Source organism: Pristis pectinata, chromosome 10 (assembly GCF_009764475.1).
Source record: "Pristis pectinata isolate sPriPec2 chromosome 10, sPriPec2.1.pri, whole genome shotgun sequence".
In the NCBI taxonomy this organism is placed as follows: Eukaryota; Metazoa; Chordata; class Chondrichthyes; order Rhinopristiformes; family Pristidae; genus Pristis; species Pristis pectinata.
This window is the reverse complement of record NC_067414.1, coordinates 16290407-16307507: the sequence shown is the minus strand read 5'-3', so window position 1 is coordinate 16307507 and position 17101 is coordinate 16290407.

Here is a 17101-nt window from a genome sequence, read left to right as displayed (position 1 = left end):
TTAGATTATGACATCTCAATACATAGTGATCTGTTCCTTAATCAAGACAAAAAACCATGTCTCACAAGAGAATCCTCCATTATTGCAAGGAATTGTCGGCCGCCCATTCTCCCTTAATTGAGGAAATTTTCCCTTAAACTTTCCAAATTGTTTCTTTTTGTCTTTCTGCATAGCATCTGTAACTCCCTATCAGGTCACCCTAAACATCAACACAATCATCTCTTGTTACTGCTTCCAGAGAAGAAAAATCAATGCCCTTTAAGGACAGGGAATAGAAACTTCCTCCTCGGTTTTGCACTCCATTACATTTCAGGGCTGTGGTGTCATTCTAGATTTTCTGCCAATCTATATTTCGTTATGGTTATTCCCTCCTGGGACTGGGGGAGCTGCAGAAGCAGTGGGTGTATGACACGTTCACCAAACGATGAGGAGGCACTCAATGAAATGCTGATTAACAAAATACTTTGCTTGAGGCTACAGTTTTCCAAAAGTGGGATTTTGTCCTGACTAATATTTATCTCTCATCAACAACAACAATAAACATGTGATCTGTCATTCTTACGTTATTGATTGTCAGAGTTCCCATATGCAAATTGACTGCTGTGCTTACTACATAGTAAGATAAGATATCTTTATTAGTCACGTGTACATTGAAACACACAGTGAAATGCATCTTCTGTGTAGAGTGTTCTGGGGACATCCTGCAAGTGTCACCACACTTCCGGTGCCAACATAGCATGCCCACAACTTCCTAAACTGTATGTCTTTGGAATGTGGGAGGAAACCAGAGCACCCGGAGGAAACCCATGCAGTCACGGGGAGAACGTACAAACTCCTTACAGACAGCCCTGGAATTGAACCTGGGTTGCTGGCGTTGTAATAGTGTTACACTAACCACTTCACTACCGTGCCTGCCCACCATGTGGCCACCATGTAAAAAATACTACATTGGCTACAAAGTGCCAAGGAATGACCTGAGGTTAAGAAAGGTACTTTGTAAGTAGAGGTTGTTCTTTATTTGAAAGGTTGGGCATCCAGTTCAACAGGTAAAGAACTTAACTTGTTCTCACAGGCTGTCTTCTGCTTGTCCTGCCATTTTTTTCCCCAGAACCTTGCAACATTTCTTTTACAACCATATGTCCAATTGCCTTTTGAAAGTTACTATTGAATCTGTTTCTACGATCTTTTCAGAAAATGCATTACAAACTGAAATATCTTTATTCTTCAATTTTTTTCACAATAAGAATCAACATTCTGCTTGAATTGCATTGCTTATTCACCTGCATGTTAACTTTCAATGATCCATGTACAAGGACACCCAGGTTCTTCAGAACACCAACATTTCTCAATGTCTCTCTTATTAATAAGACACTCTGTTTTCCTATCTTTCTACCAAAGTGGACAACTTCACATTTTTCCATATTATTTTCCGCTTGTCCTACTGTTGTCCATTCACTTAGCATGTGTAATTCCCTGAACTGGTGTCAGTCACTGTGCACTTCCATTATTTCTAAGTGATTCCTGCCATGTGTGATATGGTCATTGTTCCTTAACATGCAAAATTCAAGGCATCAATAACATCATTTTCCCCATGAAGACTCTCTGTATCCTCTTGACAACTTGTGCAGCTGACCACCTTTGTATCTTCAGCAAACCTGGATATATTACACTTGGTTCTCTCATCCAAATTACTGGTGCAGATTGTAAACAGCTGGGCTCTGGCCCCAATATCTGTAACCCCACACTAGTCACAGCCTCCTTGCCCCAAAATAACGGTTTGTTCTTAACTCTTGACTTTCTGTTCATTGATTAATCCACAATTCATGTAGTTTCTCCTGTTCATATGTATAGAAGCTTTTACAGTTTGTTTCTCTGTTTATGACCATATTATTTCTCTGGTCAGGGCAGGCTGTGTGACTTAGGGATTTGGAGCTAATAGTGTCTTTCTATCTGTTGTCTTTGCCCTCCAAGGTGATAGAAGTAGCAGGGTTAGGATGTGCAATTGAAATAGTATTGGTGACTAATTGCATGCATACTTTGGGGAATGCAGACAGCAGCCATGGTATGTTGGTAATGAAGAGCAGGTATATTTGAACAAGAGACTGTGGTACTAATCTAGCAGAGTGTTGATCTTCTTGATTATTTAATCAACTTCATTTATACAACTGATTGGGGCGTGTTCCTTGCAGATAGTTCACTTGCTATGTGGATGGTTTGCTGCAAGCAGGCACAGACTACTTCATTGTCTGAGCAGTTGCAAATGCAAATGAGCACAATGAAATGATTGGTGAAGTACCCACTCACAATCCTAGGGCAGGGAGGAGGTCACTGATGAAGCTACTAAAGATGTCCGGGCCATGAAACCTGCCCTGCGGAGCTCCTGCAGCCGTTCTCTGGACTTAAAGTGAACGATCTTTGATAGCCACCAGTTATTGCGTGATTATTGCCATTTTACTTTCAGATATTTGCCTGTTCATTTTATGTAGATGCTTCACTTGTATATTAATTACCAACTAAACATGCCTTAGAAACTTAGGACCAATAATCATGAGCAAAAGTACATTATTGAAGGGATTTGTCTCCTTGCAATCTTTGCATCCCAGACTGAGAACAATTTTAATGTAGAATCTCTGTCCTGAAGCAAGTAAGTTATTCTTAGGATTTTTTTAAGATTTAAAGTGGTTATGTGTTTCTTGATTCTTCCTCTCACATTTTTTTTCTTTCTGTACTTCAATTAACTCTGAAGGATCCTATTTCCTCCCCCACTGTTCCTCTAAATCTTTCTGAACCTTAAATTCTACGGGCTGAAGAGATCGTCTGGTGGTCCAGTTGCCCACCAAGGTGCCAAGTGCCCCAGATGCCTTGCAGTGGCATCACTATCATCCTATCTGGATGTATCACAGCTTGGTACGGCAACTGCTCTGCCCAGGACCACAAGAAACTGCAGAGAGTTGCGGACACAGCCCAGCATGTCACAGAAACCAGCCTTCCCTCCTTGGACTCTTGTCTTTACCTCTAGCTGCGAAGCAGCCAGCATAATCAAAGACCCCACCCACCCAGGTCATTCTCTCTTCTCTCCTCTTCCATCAGGTTGAAGATACAAGAGCCTGAGGGCAAGTACCACCAGACTTAAGGACAGCTTCTACCCCACTGTGATAAGACTATTGAACGGTTCCCTTATACGATGAGATGGACTCTGACCTCACAATCTTCCTTGTGACTTTGCACCTTATTGCACTGCACTTTCTCTGTAGCTGTGACACTTCACTCTGTACGTTATTGTTTTTACCTGTACTACCTCAATGCACTCTGTACCAACACAATGTAACTGCACTGTGTAATGAATTGACCTGTACAATCGGTATGCAAGACAAGTTTTTCACTGTACCTCGGTACAAGTGACAATAATAAACCAATACCAATACCAATACCACTCCAAATGGTCTGCAGCAGTCGAGAATTTCCAGCTAAAGGCTGTGGGAGGAGGTCGAACAGTTCACCGTGCAAGGGGTCCAACTACCAAAAATTCTAAGCTGCAAACTTCTTTTTAAGTATGTTTGTTCATAATACAGCTAATTAGGCTTGAGTGAAAAGTATACCATTTTTTACTTTTGCTAGTATTTAATGAACGAGATTAGAATAATCACAGAAATATCATTGTTATAAACTGGTATAATTATTGGCAGAACAAAATTACTCAGAAATCATAAGAATGAATTTAGAAGGAGAAAGCCAGATAAAACCTGGTCCTTAAGCTATCCCTAAATTATCAGAAGGAATTTAAATAATTTAGGGATAAGTGTATTTAACAGACATTATAACTGCAGGAAAAGCATTGTAATTAGCACAAGAATTAATCCCTTGGGATAGGAAATGAGCGGACAGCATGATGTGTAATCAAATGAGGTCTAACCAGTCGGCTTTTCAGAATTAGCATTGTCAACTTATTTACATTTTGTGATCTGGGCACACTTGGCTGGGGGAAGGGTAGCACCTGGAGAACATTTTAACTGCTTTGATTTATGTGCTATTGTTGTGCAATTCTATCTGCAGTTTGTTCAGCTGCTTACAAATGTTGGATTCGCTTTCTTGAGATCCAATGGTTTCTGCCATTCATTGGCACAGTTGCATGAATGTTGAACCAACTCTTTTGTCACTGCGATCCTATATGATCGGGGGAATTTCTGCCAACCATCTAAACAGCAACAGAACTCCTTGGGTCAGGAGTCATCAGGTTAGCTTTCCTGAATTTCACCATGTGTCCGACCTCATGCAGGCACGGTAGTGTAGCGGTTAGCGTAACGCTATTACAGCGCCTGCGACCTGGGCTTAATTCCGGCCGCTGTCTGTAAGGAGTTTGTACGTTCTCCCCATGTCTGCGTGGGTTTCCTCTGGGTGCTCTGGTTTCCTCCCACATTCCAAAAGACGTATGGGTTAGAAAGTTGTGGGCATGCTATGTTGCTGCCAGAAACGTGGCGACACTTATGGGCTGCCCCCAGAACACTCTACACAAAAGATGCATTTCACTGTGTGTTTAGATGTACATGTGACTAATAAAGATATCTTATCTTATCTGACCTCATCATGCATTCACCCTCACTAAGGCTACTGATCAGATTAGGACAAAGGTATGGGGGCTGGACCTTGTAATGCAGGTGAAAATGGAGAATAGGTGTGGAGTTTCAGGAGAGCCAGGTGGGAGTGTCAGAGAGCTGATTGGGCAGGTCAAGTGAAGGTCACAAACACTGAGGAGTTAAAGAAGGAACATACCTAAAAAAAGATGGATGCCAGGGATTCCTCAGCAGTGGTAAGGGGTTGTGCTCTTTAACTAATTAATTAGAGATTCATCCTTCCAGTTAGGATTTGGTATCATGGCCAAGGCCTGCAGGCTGTGTATTTGTGACATAATTTTGTACAATCACTTGCTGTACACCATTTGAAGTCACTGTGTGTTCAGAGCAGCCTCCTAATGCTGGCACATCACATGCACAAGAGACCCAGACCAAACCTCTGGGAGCATCAGTGCACAATACAACACTGGGGCTTTTAGTCACGTAACCCACAAGAATGCTCTCAGCTCAGAATTTCTCAGCTGTGGCATCTCAGGTAATTCTTAGAGCACCAGAAGAGCAAAGTGGAGTGTTTTTATGGAGGGAATATTAAAGAGTGGGGCCTGGGCAGTGAAGGCACAGTCACCAGTGGTGGACTGAAGAAAACTGGGGATTCTCAGTTGAGACACTAAGGTACTTGGGGATTTGTTATATGTAGATCATGAGAGTGTAAGGGACAAGAATAGAAAATAAGTGTAAAGAATATTAGATTGCTGGCTTTTAAATCTTAAGGACTGAAGTACAAGGAGTCCTGATGCAGGGTTTCAACCTGAACCAACAACAATTACTTTCCCCCCACAGATTGGTATTGGTACTGGTATTGGTATTGGTTTATTACTGTCACTTGTACCGAGGTACAGTGAAAAACTTGTCTTGCATACCGATTGTACAGATCAATTCATTACACAGTGCACTGAGGTTGACCTGCTGTTCCTCCAGCAGATTGTTTGTTGCTCCAGGTGAGGTGCAGATCTGGTGTGAGCTAACGGAGTGTCCGACAAAGCTCAAAGGCTGAATGACCTTCTCCTGTTCCCCCGGATACCATGTGAGACAAGAGACCCCCTTCCCCCTTCCCATCACTCGGCTGTGTCATCTTCCAAAGTGGAAGTGAATAAAGCTTTGGCTCTGTGGATGGGAGCGGGAAGAAGTAGCAGGCAGCAGGGAGAGCAGTGCGCTAAGGGGAAGAGAAGCCCTAATGTATGAAGCTCTATTTAGCAGACTGAATATGGTGAAAGTTCTTTCATTTAAAGCAAGTTATTATGAGCCTGTGACTAATAATAATCAATTAATCAATTAGCTAAAAGGTCATTATGCCCCACACAAAAACCACTTGCCAATTCCATAGTTTATCTGGTGCTGAGTACATATTAATAAAAATGAAGGTCACTGAGAGCATGGTTCCATTCAGTGATTAATCAGCCTTTATTGTGGTAACACTAAGCTATTGCACCAATAATTTGGTCTGATTATTTGAATGTACTTCAAAGGAGCATTGCATCTTTATTTATGTTTCACAAAGACAATACCCAGAAGTGAAAGGTTTAGCCATCAGGAAAAATTAAAGACAGCTTCTTGTTCGTAAAGAGCAAGCTGTATAGTAACTGAACTACAATCTTTATAATGGGAGAAAAATGGAGAAAAATGTTTCTGTGTAGGAACCTGTATATCCAGAAGCCATCAATATAAACACAGTAAATGCTGGAAAACTTAGCAGGGTGGGCAGCATCTGCAGAAAAAGAAACAGTTCACATTTCAGTTCCAGGACCCTTCATTAGAACTGTTCTAACAAATGGTGTTGGACCTGAAATATTATATTTCTCTCTCCACAGATGCTGCCTGGCCTGTTGAGTGTTTCCAGCATTTTCTGTTTTTATTTCAGATTTCCACCGTCTGTGTTTTTTTGTTTGATTGTCATCAAATTAAATTAGTTAATAATACATCCACTGGAGAATTCTGGAGGAAGTTCTTTACACAGAAAGTGGTGAGGATGTGGAACTTGTTATCACATGGAGTAGTGATTTAATTTTTTTTTAAACTTCATTTATCATCTTTGAAAAATCCAAAGTGATTTTGAATTTCAATTAGGTTCACAAACCCCCAATTCAAACAAAAGGTCTGACATCCAGAATGGCAAGGCCACTGAGCTGTCAATGCCATTCATGTCACTGCAGCTGGCCTGTTGCTGGGAGAAGCCCTTCAGCTCACTGATGTGATAGGAGTTAGCCTCCCAACAGAAGACTACATCTGGAAATTATGTCTCCTGGTGTTAGCCATTGTCGCCCTGGGAAAAAGTCTCTGACTGTCCACTCGATCTATGCCTCTTATTATCTTGTACATGTCTATCAAGTCACCTCTCATCCTCCTTCTTTCCAAAGAGAAAAGCCCTAGCTCACTCAACCTATCCTCATAAGACGTGGTCTCCAATCCAGGCAACATCCTGGTAAATCTCCTCTGCACCGTCTCTAAAGCTTCCACATCCTTTCTATAATGAGGCGACCAGAACTGAACACAATACTCCAAGTGTGGTCTGACCGGAGTTCTATAGAGCTGCAACATCACCTCGTGGCTCTTGAACTCAATACCCCAACCAATGAAGGCCAACACTCCATATGCCTTCTTAACCACCCTATCGACCTGCGTGGCAACCTTGAGGGATCTATGGACGTGGACCCTAAGACCCCTCTGTTCCTCTACACTGCTAAGAGTCCTGCCTTTAACCTTGTATATGAATATGCAGAGAAGGGAGGGATATGGTCAATGTGGATGGATTGGATCAATTAGGAGTCATTGGTTTATTTAGTTCGGCATGCCTGTGCTGTACTGTTCTATGTTCTATATACCTCAAAATCTAGGCTGGGGCTCCAGTGATTACCGCATAGCTTCAGGTGCCACTTTTCAAATGAGATGTAAACCAAGATTGCATCTGTTCACTTGAGTAGATGTATTAGATTCTGCAGCTCAAGAAGAAAGGAAAGTCCTTCTTGGCAGTAGGGCTGAAAGGTTACCTGGGGTAGGTGGGAATGTGGTGTTGAGGTTACAATCTGATCTTATTGAATGGCAGAACAGGCACAAGGAGCCTACACCTGCTCTTAATTTGTATGTTCATACATACGATGTTGTATATACTGTAAGTAAGACACCTTAATGTGCTTTGAGCTTGTGAAAGGCATTATTAGAAATGCAAGGCTTTCCAGTCTATTCTAGAAGATAATTAATTACACCAAGTGCTATGGATTTTCTCCAATCCCTTTTGAACCTTCCTGGTAAGGTAGAGAACAGCCATTTACACAACTTTGCACAGATGAATTGCATGCATCCATCAGTCAAATATCTGACAAAGCACAATTCCATTAGAAACTAACTTTCACCTATGTAGGCCTCTACTCAAAGCCAACTCTGCATATTGGCATCTCTGCTAAACACCTTGGAATTATATACATCTCCTTCCTCAGCATTCACTTTATGTTCGCTTCCTCTTGTTGACTCCAAATAGCAGAGAGGGATACCATCCCTCCTTCGTCAAGCCTCCCAATGGTGAATGAATTAATTGAAATGTTGGAGAGAAGGTAATATTACTCCAGTAAATACCTAGTCTTCTATCAGCAGAGCTTCTTTAGCTTTTCCTGCTCGTACCAGTGCTTTTAAATCTTTTAATTATTTAAGATACTGAAAATAAAATAGATAAAAAGTTGAAGCTCACATGTTCTTTATCTCTGCTCCATTCCTGGTTATAGTTTCTGGCTGAAGTTTTCACTGCACATTTTATCATCAATTTAAGCATGTTGACAGATACTTCAGAACCATGGCAAACAACAAGTGTGCATTATTCTAATGCCTCTTCATACAGTAATGCCTTTTGTGTCCCACAGCACACAGCACAATAAATGGCTTCTGATTTAATTAACTACTAAAACAATAGGCTGAGGTGGTACATTAATCTGCCATAGCAGTTAATTTTCAAGGACATGATGAACAAATTAAGGTTCCTTTGCAATTATGCTATGTTTCCTTGTAACGACATCAAGAAGAAAAATATTATTTTGATAACCCTTTTGCTCCTTGTATGAAATGGTAGTTAATAGTCAGATAGTTTAATTATATTAAGATCTTTATAATGTAAAATATCCCAAAGTGTTTCATAAGAGAATTTTAATGTAAACCAAGTGAGGAAATATTTGTAAGCAAAGTTTGTCAAAGAGATAGATTTTAGAAAGTTTCTTAAAGGTGGAAGAGAGGTGAAGAGGTTTGGGGAAAGAACTGAGCCTGAAGGCATGGCAACTAACCAGAGAGCTCCGAAAATAAAAAGTGAATAGGAATGTGCAAGAGGGAGAACTGAAGGAGTGCTGAGAATATACAGGTTTATATGATGGGAGATGGTTAAAGAGAATGGAGATGAATGTAAACAAGCATCAGAATTTTAAGGTTGAGACATTACCAAACTAGAGGTCAGCATGCACAATGCTAACATGAGGACTGTCAATATCATCAATAGCTTAATGAAAGAGAAAGAAAATGGTTTTGGAAGGGGGAGATCCGATCCAAGAGAAACAATTGACTTCTCTGGTGGTGAGTGCTCAACAGGACAGTGGAAAACGGTCTAACATGGTGTACTTAGACCTCCAAAAGGCACTTAACGTATGAAAGGTTACACTTTGCACACAATGGTTCAATCCTTCCTTCAGGACTTACAATGTGGGTTACAGCAGCACAACAAAATGGAACACAGAATAACAAAAACTTCAGCAATCAGAATCCCACGCTTTCTCCATCATTTCTTTGTCTGGACAACTACTCAACATTCTAGTCACATTTTGTACCGTTGTCTGTGATCCATTGTCTTACTGATGACCGATGAAGACATTTTCCTGCACTAAGCTTCTCCATAGCGTTAATTTGTTTTCAATATCTCAATTAAATCAGCACTTAAATGTTATCTTTCAGTACTGAAAATCACAGGGATTAATAGGGCATGACATGAGGGATAACTTCCTAACTGTTCGTCATAATAATGCCACAGGACCTGTTTTGTCCAACTCAAAGGACAGTTAACATTTCTCCACAAGTTAACTCTATTCCAGCATTTTGAAATGCTAATGAAATAACACTCACCCCAAATTTGTATCTAGTATTTCATATCACCTAATGACTGTTACCTTGCGAATGTTCAGAGGTGATCTCCAAGATATCATCAACTCATTCACTATAATATTTTCATAATACTGTCACCACTCAACATCTGCAATACCAAGGTCCTCGACCATCTGCCTCTTTTGCACAACACTGACCTTCCATAATAAGAGTTCACAGACCCTCGAAAGTATGGATCACTTCCCATATCTTGGGAACCCACATCTTGATGATCAAGTTCATCACTGCCTTCGGAATGTTAGCACAGCCTTTGATCCATTGAGGAAAAGGGTCATTGAAGATCAAGACCTCAGAGGTGGCACAAAACTCAGCGTCTACTAGATAAACAAATGGAGGAATTTAAAATAGAGGGATATGTGGGAGGAAGGGGTTAGATGGACTTAGGCGAGGTTTAAAGGTCGGCACAATGTTGTGGGCCGAAGGGCATGTATTGTGCTGTACTGTTCTATGTTCTATGTCTGCTGGACCGAAGTGATCGCTGTCCTCCGATATGCTTCTGAGACCTGGACTACCTACAGCAGGCACCTCAAGACACTGGAAAGATACCACCAACTTTGTCTCTGCAAAATCCTCCAAATTCAGAGGAAGGAGAAGATATTTAAGATATTTATTTTTTAGCCACATGTACTTCGAAACACACAGTGAAATGTGTCTTGTTGCATTGCTAAGAAGCCACTCTTCTGGCGCCAACATAGCATGCCCACAACTCCTAACCTGTACGTCTTTGGAAGCAAACTAATGTTAGTATCCTCTCTGAGGCCAACATTCCTGACATCCAGGTCCTTGTTGCTCTCAGTCAGCTACATGGACAGGCCACATTGTTCACACGCAGATCGAGAGAAAGATTCAAGGAAAGCTCTGGTGCACGACTACTCACAGTGGAGAAGAAGTATTTGAACTAGGATTGAGATCCTGAGTTCTTGCATTGGGAGCACAGAGAAACTCCACTTAAACCCCACTTAAGCACACCACCTTACACAATATCCAATTCGTTGAGGGTGAATGGGAACTGGCATGGAAGAGGAAATGAGACCTGCTGAGGCAGATCAGCCACGATCATGGAGACACAAGAGGCTGCAGATGCTGGAATCTGGAGCAGCAAACAATCTGCTGGGAGAACTCAATGGATCAAGCAACATCTGCAGGAGGAAAGGAATTGTCACCATTTTGGGTCAAAATCCTGATGCAGGGTTTTGAACTGAAATGTCGACAATTCCTTTCCCCCGCACAGATGCTGCTCAACCCGCTGTGTTCTTCCAGCAGATTGTTTGTTGCAGCCATGATCATTGTGGAACGGTGGGGCATGAGAGTCTGAGTAGCCTACTTACTGCTGCTCCTGTTTACTTATGCTCTTGTATACCAACTGCAAGCCCATCAGGCACCTGCTCTGCGGAAGAGTCTGCAGTTCCCCACATTGGCCTCATCAGTCACCGCAGTATCAGAGTGAGTGACAGCAAGTGACATCCTCAATCCCAAAGGACTGCCTAAGAGGGGGAAGCCACAATCTTTCCTTCCTATCATATAACTACTTTGTAATCCTATCATTAGCTTACTATATAATGGATAGACTGCAGGTCACGGAACACTTTTGGTGCTCATTGCCAGAAGGATTGACATTTTTGCAGTCATCAGACGATTCATTACTATTTCCTTCTAATCCACATCATAAACTTCATGTGATTTAAGTAGACTGAGTAAATAGTCCCTGAGCTGCCTGAACTTATCTAGCTGGCTGAACCTAAGACAGAAATCTGGGATGTAACTTCTGCAAGCAATCATTAATCTGATGAGGGCAACATCAGAAACAAAAAATTGTCTGAACTGTCATGAATTTACCGCTCCACAGAGCTGCTTGAGTTATTGCAATGCAGTTAGGTTGCTGAGATATTGATGATACATTTAACAGATAATTCACAGTGAGCAAATAGCACAATGTACAAAGGAGGGAGATAAAGGATTTGAGCTGGGAAATATGGGGGCATTCACTTCTGGGCAGGAGAAAGAATCAGTGACACAGAAAAATATATACATATTTTCTTGCTCATGAGGATTGAGCAGGTTTAGTAAAGCAAACGTACAATGGAACTTACTATTTTGAGCGGTGTCAGTAAATGCACTGTGACAGGTGATTCAGTCTAAGTGGACATCTTCTGCTTTGACATAATCAGTCAGTCAATCAATTTACCCGCTGTCCTGTGGACAGAAGATTAGCTGCATGACTCAGAAGAATGATTTCCCAGGAAACTGAGGAACCCAGCATAATGCTTCCTGTAAGAGGCCATTGGAAATGGTTTGCAAAAAAACTTGACAACTTTGAACTGTTGTTTGCAATAAAGAATCACAGCAATTCTCTTCAAAATACGATGGGATAATTTCGGTTGTATGGAGAAACTGGTCTTGGCAGGCCTGCCTTTTAGGTGCCAGAATAAGAGGCTTTAGAGTTGCAAAGTGGTGTCCATGGTACCCCCACACTTGTTTCAAGTGATGTGCTGGATTCCATTCAGTGGAGTCAGCACCTGTGCATTGAAAGCCTGCCAATGTAAACCCAGTGGGCAGCTCCTGGTAGCCATTACCACACAGCCTTGAGTGATCGCTCTGCTGCCTTTTTGGAACTCAGCACTCATTCACTCACTCACTCAGCTAAATTCATTCCTTAAATATACAGGCCACAACATGTTGTGGGATATGTGTTCTCTGTGGAGTGCCAACATCCAACAAAGTCCAATTTCAGAATGTGTAGACAAATGCAAATGAGACAAAAGAAGCTTAAAACAAAGTATGTCCTCTTAATTCAAGGGCTCCACACAGACAGCCTTCCTGAAACCTTTTATAAACATTGCTATGGCTCTGAATACAGTTAGTCCATGACACTTCCTTAACGAAGTAACAGCTTTAAAGTGACAACTATTGTACACATAGATAACAGTAAGCATAACGCTATTACAGCGCCAGCGACCCAGGTTCAATTCCTGCTGCTGTCTCTAAAGAGTTTGTACGTTCTCCCCGTGTCTGCGTGGGTTTCCTCTGGGTGCTCCAGTTTCCTCCCACATTCCAAGGACGTACAGGTTAGGAAGTTGTGGGCATGCTATGTTGGCCCCGGAAGCATGGCGACACTTGCGGGCTGCCCCCCAGAACACTATGCAAAAAAAATGCATTTCACTTTGTGTTTCGATGTACATGTGACTAATAAAAGATCTTATCTTAAAGTGCCCCACAACCAGCACTACCTAAAGGGATCATTAACCAATTAATTGGTACTGGTCAATTTTTTCTGTCTTTTGCCACAATTCTATGTGCTTTTTGCTTTCTATAACTGGTTGAAATTGCAGAAGTCTAGAGTGGAGTTGGGAGGGACTCAATGAGTTGAGGCTGTCTTCTAGACATTGAGATAAATCTATTGCTTCCAGAGAGGTACGTCTTAGAAGGCAATGGTTTTGGAATCAAATATGGCTGAGAAAATGAACAAAGAGCAGGTGACACAACAGGGAGGAGGAGGAGGAAGGGTTGGAGAAGGTGGGGAAGGAAGAGAGGGGAAGGAAGAGGAGAAAAAGGAGGAAAAGGGGATGAAAGAAGAGAGGCAAGAGGGGAAGAGGAAGAGAAAGAAGGGTAGGAGGAAGAGACTGAGAAAGAGGGGATGGAGGGGGAGGAGGAAGGAGGAAGAGAGAGTGGAGGATGGGAAGGAGAGCCGTCAGTAAGAGTTTTTATCCTGTACATCAGCAATGAACAATGCATTTCCACACAATGTCTTCCTTGGTACCTGCCACATGTTTCAGCCACAACTGCAACATTAGACGCAGCCGGTGGCTGAGAATTTTTCAAGGCCAATGAGCTTGCCCTCTCTTGGTTGGATGTGGAGGTAATTGTCATCCGCTACTGCATATGACAGGTCATGGACACTCTACACAAAACCGATCACATTATGTTCTCTCCTGCCAGAGAGCAACAGGAAGAGTATGCTTGTGGTTTTATGACATTTGTGGTCCTCCCTACGGTATCAGTGCTGTCAATAGCACAGATTGAATTGTTCTGCTCTTGTTAACTCTGCCACATACTGGAACAGGAAGCGATTCCAGACCCTGAGTGTGTTTCTGATGTGTGATCAAAGGCAAAACAACATGTAGACCAACACTTGATAATCTGCCAGTAGTGATCACTTTATTCTACTCAGGATGTCAGCAAAACAAAAGACCTGGTCATTGACACCAGGAAGGGGGCGGGGGGCAGTGTACATGCTCCTGTTTGCATCAATGGTGGTGAGATCGAGAGGGTTGAGAGCTTCAAGTTCCTACAGATGAACATTACCAATAACTTCTCCTGGTCCAACCACGTAGACGCCAGAGCCAAGAAAACGCACAAGCACCTCTACCTCCTCAGGAGGCTAAAGAAATTTGGCATGTTTCCATCGACCCTCACCAATTTGTATAGATGCATCATAGAAGATATCCTATCGGGATGCGTCATGGCTTGGGATGGCAACTGCTCTGCCCGGGACCGCAGGAAACTGCAGAGAGTTGTGGACACAGCTCAGCACATCACGGAAACCAGCCTCCCCTCCATGGACTCCGTCTACACTTCTTGCTGCCTCAGTAAAGCAGCCAACATAATCAAAGACCCCATCCACCCCGGACATTCTCTCTTGTCCCCTCTCCCATCGGGCAGAGGTACAAAAGACTGAAAGCGCTAACCATCTGGCTCAAGTACAACTTCTATCTCACTGTTATAGGACTATTGAATGGTTCCCTAGTACAATAAGATGGACCCTTGACCTCACAAGCTACATTATTATGACCTTTAATGTTATTGTCTACCTGCACTGCAGTTTCTCTGTGGCTGTGACACTTTATTCTGCCTTCTGTTATTGTTTTACCTTGTATTACCTCAATGCACTGTTGTAATGAACTGATGTGTATGAATGGAATGCAAGACAAGTTTTTCACTGTACCTTCGGTACATGTGATAATAATAAAACAATTTACCAATTTATACACTGTGGCAGATGGAGGTAAGCCAATACAGCAAGACTGGCAACTGAATATCATGATTCTAATGTGCACCTGACTTTTGGCCCATTGAAACCGTGTTTCAGCTGCCTCCACCACAGCAACGGACATCAAGTGCTGCTGGAAGATCATCAACTTAGTGAAAGATGCTTTTTGGTCTTCCTAAAACTTGTTGCTCTCCCAGTGCAGCGAGATGCCTGTAAGGGAATGCTGCCGACTGGCTCTGAAGTTTGGTACAGCCAATACAGAAGCTCTGTGAATAAGGACCACTGTCTAGTGTCTTTCCACTACTGGACACTGAGGGGCTGAGTCCAGTGGGGTAGTACCTCAATCAAGGGAAGTGTATGTCACCCTAGGGGGCTACATGATTGGCAATGGTACTATGTACAAAAAAATGATGCACTAACACTACTATGTATAGAACCAGCAACACTGAATGTATAGACTGAATAATACTAAGAATGTAAAGAACTTTGTATTGTGTTGATGGAATACAGCATAGAGAAGTGTGGGGTTATGTACTTTGATAGGAACAATAAAGGTGTAAACTATTTTCTAAATGGGGAGAGAATTCAGAAATCAGAGGTGCAAAAAGATTTGGGAGTCCCAGTTCAGGATTCCCTTAAGGTTAACTTGCAGGTTAAGTTAGTGTTAAGGAAAGCAAATGCAATTTAGCATTCATTTTGAGAGGACCAGAATATAAAAGCAAAGATGTAATGCTAAGGCTTTATGAGGCATTGGTCAGACCACATTTGGAATATTGTGAGTAACTTTGGGCCTTGTACCGAAAGAAAGATGTGTTGGCTCTGGAGAGGTTCCAGAGGAGGTTCACAAGAATGATCCCGGGAATGAAAGGCTTAATGTATGAGGAGTGTTTAATGGCTCTGGGCCTGTACTCAGTGGAGTTCAGAAGGATAAGAGGGGATCTCATTGAAACCTAGCGAATACTGAAAGGCCCGGATACAGTGGACTTGAAGAGGATGTCTCCATTTGTAGGAGAGTCTAGGATCCGAGGGCACAGCCTCAGAATAAAAGGATATACCTTAGAACAGAGATGAGGAGGAATTCCTTCAGCCAGAAGGTGGTGAACCTGTGGAATTCATTGTCATGGAGAGCTGTGGAGACCAAGTCATTGGATATATTTAAGGCAGAGATTGATAGGTTTTCTTCATTGGTAAGGGGCTTAAGGATTAGGGGGAGAAGGTGGGAGAATGGGGTTGAGAAGAAAGAAAAATCAGCCATGATTGAATGGCAGAGCAGACTTGATGGGCCGAATGGCCTAATTCTGCTCCTATATCTTGTGGTTTTATGGAGTTCTTCTTTTGTAAATATTTTTTATTATTATGAATAAAGTTTACTTTTGAAATCAAAAAAATACTTCAGCTGCCTCAACTGCCCTGAAGCAGTCCCGCAGTACTTAGCAGAATGGGTGTCACATCCCGGCAGTGTGCTGTGGGCCTCAGGTCTTCATCAGCAAGAGGGCTCATCTCCTCCCTCCAGCTGAAGAACAGGAGGAAAAGGAAGAGGAAGTGGAGGCTGAGCAAATGAGTGGAGGAGGCATGATGGCAGGCTAAGGGTTGGCCTTAAGTGGGAGGGACAGATGGGAGACTAGAGTGAGAAAGCATTCCCTTCCAGCCAACCCAGATGCTGCATTGCTGCTGTGGCCCTTACATGTGATGTCTTCAACACAAGATTGAAGCATATTATGCCAGCTGTGGCTGTCTTCTCCTTGTTTACTCAGCTAAGCTCACTCAAGTCTACATGCCACCCTTCAGATCAACAACATTGCCATGAATTGCCAACACAGTCGTTCCTGCTTCTTTTAAACCACCATTTTTAGACATAGAGCTATGGAGTCATACAGTCGTGAGACAGACCCTTTGGCCCACTGGGTCTGTGCTGACCATCAAATAAGCACTTACACTAATCCCATTTTATTCTTCCCACATTTCCATCAACTCCCCCCAGATTCTACTGCTCACCTACACACAAGGTGAGTATTTGTAATGGACAATTAACCTACAAACTAGGTTGAAGGACAAAGTTGTCAGCATAATGGATTGCATAAATCTTGATACAAATGAAAAAAATCATGTTGTTTTCCTGGCACATTTACATTGGGGATTGCGTTGAATCCAGAATATTTGGAAATAATGGAGTGAAAGGCAAGAATAATTTAGTCTCACATTAATCTAATTTTTCCTCCTTCTGATGAAAGTACATAGATCTGAAATATTAATCCTTTTTTCCTCTTCAAACCTGCTGAGCGTTTCTAGCATTTCTGTTTTTTTTATCAGACTTCCAGTGTCTTCAGTATTTTGGTTTAGCGAGAATAATTTTGCT